We start from the raw sequence: 9,600 nt of genomic DNA on the forward strand, positions 1-9,600 counted from the left end.
ATAGGATCTTACCACTTGCTTCAGGAGTTCAGAAGTTCCATCCCATACAGGCTCTTTCTCAAATTTCTTCATCGTTTTTTATTTTATTTATTTATTTAGTTAGTTAGTTAGTTAGTTGTAGATGAACACAATACCTTTATTTTATTTATTTCTTTTTATGTGGTGCTGAGGATCAAACCCAGTGCCTCATACTTGCTAGGCAAGCTCTCTACCATTGGGCCACAACCCCAGCCCCGAATTTCTTCATCTTAAAACATGCTATATTTGGGGGTAGCATGTTCTGAACCCCATCATTCTCAACAATGAACCACCAGTGTATACAACAGTGAATGTAATGTGGTTATTTCTTCACATTCTTCAGTATAAGATTCACAGCAAAAAGCCAAATGTCAGGGGAAGAGGGTATGGAGATAATATGGTCCAGAAATCTCTCCAAGGATCTGTTTCCAAAACTGACAAACTTTAGGATGACTAGAGAATACATCTATTCCCATTGGTCAGCTCTTGTTTTCCTGAATATAAATTTTTACAACTAAACTTTTGCTAATAATTCAAAAAACACAGAATTCAAAATAATATTTGCTGGGGACTTAAAGTGTGGAAGTTCTATGGTGTAATTAAACATAATTAACCCAGAATTGAGACCCTTTCTAAAAGGAAAGCTCCTCACCGATACACACATTTAAATGGAAAGCCACCCAGCTCTTCCATGGAGATGAGCTAGAAAACGTAAGGCCAAGAGTTTCATTAGGTTATATAATTGGTTATATACAATGGGCATACAGCATAAATTCTCAATGGGAAAAAAAAGAATTGTAATTTTTAAAAATAATAAATATTTTCAAACCACACACAGGTCTCCTACCGCCATCTTTCCTATTCTTGCTGTCTCTGAATAACCACCAAGTGTGATTTCTTGTTTTCCCTTTCAGACTTTGTATATGTACATCTTCAAGGTAATTCCCCTGGTGAGGGGGACTGATATCCCCATCACTGTAATGATTCTCTTTTCTCATGGGGAGTAGATAAGATGAACAAGCTGTCACTGTTGTCTATTATTTTTAAACAGGTGTATCAAGATATTTGGTCCTTCTGAGGAGACAGGACTCATATCTGCAATAAAGGAGAATTTCTGAAGCATTCACAAATATCCTACTTTAAGCTTCTTGGTATAGAAAGTAATGTTTGCTTTTTTATGTTTTCACAAAAGACTGAGGAAAAAATCTATGTGTCCTTCAGGGTTCCAAATGAAATAAGAGACTGCGGTTGACCATCACTATGAGGTCACAACTTAAGCCCTGGGGAAATTAATAGGAAGTTCCTGCTTTGGGACTTTCACTTGCTCAGATTGGCAGAGGTTAGGTGGAAGTAGGGAATAATCCCCTGTTGTTAGCACTCATTTTCTATGGAGTAGGTGGAAAGCAATTCCATTGAGATCATTGAGCAAGATTACCTTCAGGTAGAGAGACAAAGGCTTTGTGGTTGGTACCAAGACATTGCCTGATCTAACTACACAATAATTTGTCTTTTACTTTGGAGAGGTTATTCTGGTAAACCTCTGACCACTGGACTAAAAGCCACATCAAAGTGGCTGTACCCTCAATCTTCATGGAGTTTATTTACCAATTCTGAAATATATGTGTCTTACCAATGGGTCTTATACAAGACATCCAGACACATCTACCTGACCAATACTGATATGAGTTGCTCACCTTACCGGAGAGTTGTCTGAGCCACTACACCATAAATCTGGTGAGCCTGGAGCATTTCATCATCAAGGGGAAATGGCATACATAAGATCAGATTTAATGTCAAGTGCAAAGGCACACACCTGTAATCCCAGAGACTGAGTCAAGAGGATCTCGAGTTCAAAGCCAGCCTCAGCAAAAGTGAGGCGCTAAGCAACTCAGTGAGACCCTGTCTCTAAATAAAATACAAAATAGGGCTGGAGATGTGCCTCAGTAGCTGAATGCTCTTGGAGTCCAATACGCAGTACCCACCCCCTCAAAAAAATCGAGTTTAAAAAACTTCCTAGTGTTGGGGGGTGGAACATGCCTGTAATCCCAGCAACTGAGGAAGTTGAGGCAGGAGGGTAGTAAGTTCAAAGCCAGCCTCAGCAATTTAGCGAAGCCCTAAGCAACTCAGCAAGACCTTGTTTCTAAATAAAAAATTAAAAAGGACTGGGGATGTGGCTCATTGATTACGCCCCCCCTGGGTTCAATCCCTAGTACCAAAAAGTCAGGGTGGGGGGGGAGGGAGGAGAGGAGAGGTGTAGAAAGGAAGGAAGGAAGAAAGGGAGAGAGAGAGAAAAGGAAAGAAACTTCCTAATCACTGGGTGTACACCTGTAATCCCAACCACTCAGGAGGCTGAGGTAGGATAATCACAAGTTAAAGGCCAGTGGGGCAATTTAATGAGACCATTTTCAAAATAAAATTTTAAAAATAGCGGCTAGTAGTGTAGCTTAGTGGTAAAGTTCTTTTTATTTTTTTCTTTTTCTCTCTGCAAAATGATATTATCAGTAAAAATCAAACTATAACAGCAGGTGTGTTCTCAAAAGACAATGAAGATGGAAATCTGTCTAGTGCATATAACTTTGATCAGTATATTTCATTGTCCATGTGCCAAAAAAGAGATAGACTGAGATTTGGATCTATACAAATTCAAGGTCATGGCTGTATGTTCAAAACTTGGAAGGAAGAACAGAACACCAAGAAACTGGTAGCTGGAAATTCAGGGAAAAGGTGTGTCAATGAATACCTTGGAATGATACCAGAATGTGAGAATATTTGTATCCCATGTGAATTATAAAAGAGCCTTCCAATTGAAATGTTTTGGATCAGTGGACAGTATTACCCATTTTGTGAATCCCTGTTTCTTTTCCCAAATACTTTAGTACTTGAACAATATTCATGGACTTAATAAGGGCTTCCTCTTAACAAAGTTGACCTGGTCACTGTCACTGCTGAATGTCAGCCTGACCTTGAGCCCTCAATTCAGTACTAAACTCAACAAGAAAAGACTGCCACCTCGTGTCAGATTAATTACATTGCCCCCTTTTTACTCTTCCTAAGGCATAGTAACTTGGTAATTTGTCTTTATTGGAATAGAAATTGTTTTTCCTTGGTACTGGGGATTGAAGCCAGGGACACTTTACCACTGAGCGACATCCCCAGCCCATTTATTTTTTATTTTGAGACAGCCTTTGCTAAGTTGCTGAAGTTGACCTTAAATTTGTGATCCTACTGCCTTAGCCCTCTGAGTCACTGGGATTACAGGCAGGTGCCACTGCACCCAACTGGTATAGAAATTTGCTCTAGATAATCTTTCATTCTTTTTTAAAATTGTTTTTTATTCTAATTTGTGGAGGATCTTTCATTCTTGACTCCGTGCATCTGCCAGAAATATTATCTGTGAATTTACTTAATCCCTCATTCACCAGCATGATATGCCATACAACATTGTTTTTGATCAAGGAACTTATTTTATAGTAGAAGAAGTAAGCCTGTGTTAATGAGATTCTCTGGTCCCCCCAGGAATTCTAAAGTAGAGTTATTCAAGAAGATTTTCTCAATATTCAGGGCCCCGGAAAAAATGGGGGCCCACCTCTTAGGAAATGGGATGGCAGGAATGAGGTGGAAAAGCAGGACCTTATCTTCTTTGGGGAGGGCTCAAGATTGAGCCCTCTCCAGCAGTGAGACCCACAAAGAGGAAAGCAGAAGAGAACCTGGATTCTTTATACCAGGTCCTTTAAGGGGCTCATGTTCAGAGTAGCATTGTAGTATTTAGGGTTGCTCTGAGCTGGGAACATCTAAACCTGTCATATCCCTGATCTGTGAGCATGCCTTTTTTTTAAAAAAAAAAAAATTAACTGTTAATGGACCTTTTATTTTATTTGTTTATATGTGGTTCTGAAAATTGAACCCAGTGCCTCACACATGATATAGGCAAGTCCTCTACCACCCAGCCATAACTCCAGCCCCTCAACATGCCTTTTAAATACAGGTCTTTGTGCCTATTCTTATACATTTTTTTTGTAGGCTCTTCTCCATTTATCAACTATTTCTCATGCCCAGCGTGTCCAGGAAGTCCTTCTTTACTGGCTGCATTAGGCCACAGTGATCTCCTCCTAAACCACAACACTTCCTGTCTGTTTAGCATTTATCATTCATTCTTCAATGATAAGTGAATATGTCTTTTCTTCCCAAGTGGATTCACAGGAGCAATTTCATAGACCTCATAGCAGGAATCACAGTAACTGACACAGATACCTACAAATGCATGTTGAATGGTTGATAATCTGATAACGATCAAGTATGATAAGGAGAAAGTGCCATAGGCATTCATGGAGGGAAATCATAACAGAGCATAGCAGGCACTCAGTAACTAAATTGAAGAATGGGTGGACATGATGGGGGAGGTTACATGGAGACAGGACCTAAATTTGACTTAAGGAATGGAAAAGACATGTTGGGAAGAGAGGAGTAAGGAACAAAGGATTCAGTGGATATAGCATCTCTTTTCAACTGTCTTCTGCAGCAGTCTTCTCACCTATCATCTCCACATCCTCACTCCTGGCCCCACCATTAATATTGCTTAATAAAGAAACAGAATTATTGAGCAAACAAGTCTCAGAATAGACAGGAAAATAAACTTCATTTGTTACTGACATGATCACATAATCTTTCCCACTTTTGGTCTCCAGTACCATGACAAAGCAAAACACTTTGGGGAATGGTGCCCAAAATTAGGATGTGGTTTTAGGCCAGTCCTAATGGCACAGGCTCAAATTGGGCAACCTGTGGCCTCTGCCATCATCTGGAACATGCCAAGTTTAACTCCTTCCCTAACCATGTAGTATTCTGAGAGGTTAGGGCCAGCTCCTTGGAGATTTATACTGTGGATTAAAATCAGTTCAGATAGAATGAAAGCTTGAGACAAACCAAAATCCATGACCCTCTGTGAGGCTATCATAGGTAAATGCAAATTTTCCATAATTTATTGACCCTGCTATATCAGGAGCTATCTAAAGTTCTGTGTTTTTTACTTAGTCATTTTTTATGTCCCAGGGATAGGGGGTTGGGATTTCCATGGAAGTTAGAAAGTACATATTGGCCTAATTATTCCAAGTCTCAGATACTCTGGAAGGATCTATATGAGTACAGGATTTTAGCAAGCTTAGCCTACTGGCTCCTAGATCCTCTGCCTGTAATAAGATCTTTACATAGGAGACCTAGAGGGATGCCAAGCCACAGATGCCTGTTCTATAGCCCACACTTCCTTGCCTATAATCCAGCAGATCTATCTATATATCATAGGGTCATCTCCATTCTTTCTAAATCATTGTTTTTTCTGAGTCATGACTCTCTAAAAACTAAAAATGGAACCACCATAGGACCTGGCTATACTATTCCTGGGTATACACCCAGAGGAATTAAAGTCAGTGTACTATAGAGATAACTGCATACTCATGATATCTGGCACAATTCACAGTAGCCAAGTTATGGAATCAGCCTAGATGACCATGAACAGATGGATGGAAATAGAAAATGTGATATGGCCAGGCATAGTGGCACACACCTGTAATCCCAGCAACTCAAGAGACTGAGTCAGGAAGATCACAAGTTTGAGGACAGCCTTAGCAAATTAGTGAGGCTTAAAAAAGAGCTGGGGACTTAGCTCAGTAATAAAGCTCCCCTGGGTTCAACCCCTAGTACCCTTCCCCCAACAAAGAAAATGTGGTATATATACACAATGGGATATTATTCAGCCACAAAGAAGAATGAAATCACATCATTTGCAAGAAAATCATTATGTAATGTGAAATAAGCCAGATTTAAATAGACAAGTATAGCATATTTCCCCTCATATGTGGAATCTTAGGCTGGGGAGATGAACCAAAAATAACAGGGAGGCTATTAGAGAAGAGAAAGGTGACAGGGGAGGAGGAATGGAGGGAAAGGTGGATGTAATGAAAGTATATTATTTGCATGTAGGAATATGCCACAATGAAACCCATTATTCTATAATTAAAATGTACTAATAAAAACCTAAAATAAATAAATAAATTCTAAAGATGTTCAAACACCAAAAAAAAATCAATCTATTAATAATTTTTATTATTTATTACTAATTCTTTGCCTAACTTTTTCTTTAATTCTTGTTTTTTACTTTTGCTTTTTAACTAGATTTATTCTAATTAATTTTCCATAACCTTCTTGCTTACACACACACAAAAAAATTATTATTATTATTATTTTAAGAGACAAGATCTTGCTATGTCTTGAACTCCTGGTCTCAAGTAATCCTTACATGATCCTCTTAGCCTCCCAAATAGCTGGCACTATAAGCATGCGCTCCTGGGCCCAACTAAAAATTATTTCTTTAGAGGTACATTATGCCAAAGTTTTTTTTTTTTTCATTTTTGTTGCCCTTTTAGAATTATTTTTGCTCTTATGAAAGAACTTTTGCATGAATTAATTTCATCAGGGAGTTTTAATTCTGCTTACTATTTATAAACTTGGGAGCTGATTAATATTCAGGGTTTTCCTTCTTTTATGTAAGATCCTTTCTAAAAATTAGGCCATGACAATTTGCCAACCAAAAAAAAAAGAAAAGGGCTACTGCAAAAAGCATCACAACTGAGATTTGACTGAAAAGTTCCAGTAGTGTTGAATAGTGCCATGGACACGGCAGATACCATTGCTTTCCTTAAGATTCTCAATCTGGGACTGAGATACTAGAAGACTCATTTGTTGCCAGGAGCTGTAGTTATTAAGTGGTACATAAACCTGGAGAATCCAATTTCTTTTCTTGGTGAGATATTAAACAGAACTTTAGATACCTACAAAACCACAGCAGCTTCCCTCACTTTCTACTACAGGACAGATCGAAAAGAAAGGGGAATGGAAATGATCTACTCTGCCAGGTCTTATGCTATTTGTTTTGTTTATGAAAGTCTCAGATAATCCTCAAAATGACCTCATTGCCGACATTTGACAAATGGGAAAACTGAGGATCAGAGTAGTTAAGTAACAAACAAAATCACTGGTAAACTGATTAGTTGGTGGATTGGCAGAGTGGGATCCAATCTCACCTGACTGCCTTTAAGGCCTGGGCTATTCTAATGGATACATTGCTCAGGAAAAAATCAGGGTCCCTTATCTAAGATAGAACGAGTCAGCAATAAATGTTTTATCCAGGTGCCCACAGAATTAGAGTCCAAGGCAAAGCAAGAATTATATAAACTAGACCAATAGGGGTCAGGATGATGTAGAGCTCTTAGGTGAGGTCAGAAACTAGCCAAAATTTGGAGACTTATAGATAGAGTTTATAGTGGGCTAGAGGAGTGTGTGGGCAAAGAATGAGGTCCTATCAGGATTTAATCAGAAAACCCAGCTGTCTGCCCCACACTGCTGCCTCTATATGGGTGGTGCCTGCCTCTGCAAAACCTTGAAAGGAAAATGTGAGAACATCTCCCAGATAACCATCCTGTGAAATTCATCCTGCCACCTTCTATGGTTCCACCCAATCATGCTACTCTGGCTCTCCCTTCCCTCACTCCATCTAACTTGGCCAATATTGAGCCCCTTTGCCCCCATGACCTGTTTGGATACACATTGCTGGTTCAGACTGTTTCTTGGTTTTGAACACAGTTCTAGAATTAGCCCTCTACCCTCTTGCTTCCTGTACCTCTGCCATATTCTTGTCTGTGGGAGTCAGGCCAATCTCCCTGCATGGAAGGGCAGTCTGACCCAGGTCAGACATAGGTATCAAAGTATGTTAATGAGCTTTTTGTCTCTGTGACAAAATACCTGAGATAACTCAAAAGAGGAAAAGATTTATGTTAGCTCACAGCATTGAAGGTTTCCATTCATAACCACCTGGCTCCATTGCTTCAGGCCTTTGGTGAGGCAGAGCATATTGGCAAGAGCATGTGGTAAAACAAAGTGGTTCACATCATGGTGGACAGGAGGAAAACAGAAAGAGAAAGAGGGAGGGGGACATAAAGAGGAAGTGGGGAGGGGGAGGAAAGGAGCTGGGAAAAAAAATACATCATTCAAGGACATGCCCCCAATGACCTGCTTCCTCTAATTGGGCCCCATCTCCTAAAGTTTCCATGATCTCCCAATAACACCACCAGCTGGGGACCAAGCCTTCAACACATGAGCCTTTAGGGGACATTCCAGATCCAAACTGTAACACAGAGTGAGGTCAGAAATAAATGAAAGCTGGAAAAGCATGCTGCAAAATCAAGAATTGTGAGGCAGGCAAACAGTCAAAAAACCATCCTGGAGCCCCCAGTACTGAGAATTATCCCAGGGAAAACTTTTTGAGGGACTATGTAGACTTTGGAACATTATAGTTTCACTGTCAATGATGAACAGGAATTAGTTTTAATAAAAAATAGTTTTAATACAATTTCTTTTTATATATCTTGGCTGATTTGTTCTGTGACTGGACGACTTAATACCAATGTGTTGAGTTGTCCAGAGAGAGATTTTTCTGAGGTTTCTAGTGGAAGTTTAAGGCAAAACAAAGGAAATAAGGTACTCAAGCCCTTTCTGCTCTGGGCATCTCTGACACAAGACACAAGTCAGCTGTGTTGTATATAATTAGTGGGACCACTGTCCAGCTACATCCATGGGCATCTGAAGTCCTTGAGACTCATATACCCAAGGGATGAAACCAGCTAAAAACCATGGGCTTTGGTCCAGAATTTAATCCCAAATGTTCTTGTTTTTTTTTTTTTTTTTCTTTTCTTTTTTCTCCCTACTCTGGTAAGCTGTGTTAGAAATCAAGTAAACTATAAAAGTTTCCTTTATCCTCCTGCCATAATAGGAGAACCAGGTCCAAGCCCTCCCCCTAGAGCTCAATTCCCTGAACTTCACCCCAGGCATCAGCCCTTTCTGTAACCCTCATCTTACTCCTGAAAGACAACCCCCAGGCAAACTGCACAAGTGGCTGCCCAGAATCCTAGGAGAAGGGGTAGTGTGAACCCATCTACAAGGTAACCAAGATCAGAATGAGCCCCTTTGCTCTTCCAAATGACATAGAGACACACAAAGAAGTCTGGTGTGGACTTAGTCCTGAGTTCACATGAGACATTTCCTGAAGAAACACTGCCAGAAACACTGGTGTGGAGATGGGTGGAGAACATTGTATGGGGGTGAAGTCATGAACAAACAGGGATTGTAAGCTCACAAGATATGCATAAAAATGTCTATATTACCTCATTTGTACTTGCAGACTAGAGGCTTGGGGATATTCACATTTCATGATAGAAACTGAAGAGTATCTCTAACTTTAAAGTTGATGTTGAAGAAAGGATAGGGAATTCTATTTCAAAAAATTTTTTGTCAGCCCCACAAAGTAATTCCATGTATGAATTTTTTTAAAGCAAAATCCTTCACTCATTTACACCTCATGTAGCAATATTCCAACTGACCTTGAAACGAGTATGTCAAACCATGTAACTTGACTCATTTTTCCATAACATATGATACAACACTTCCTGCTTTCCATAACAAGAACTAAGAGTTTTTCTAGTTTAAAGTAATGATAGAGAAATTTAAAACTGTTTAGACATCCAAATTCTAGGT

The sequence above is a fragment of the Marmota monax genome, unplaced genomic scaffold, assembly GCF_021218885.2.
Source record: "Marmota monax isolate L192 unplaced genomic scaffold, Marmota_monax_Labrador192_F-V1.1 WCK01_AAM20220418_F8-fsc00070, whole genome shotgun sequence".
NCBI lineage: Eukaryota > Metazoa > Chordata > Mammalia > Rodentia > Sciuridae > Marmota > Marmota monax.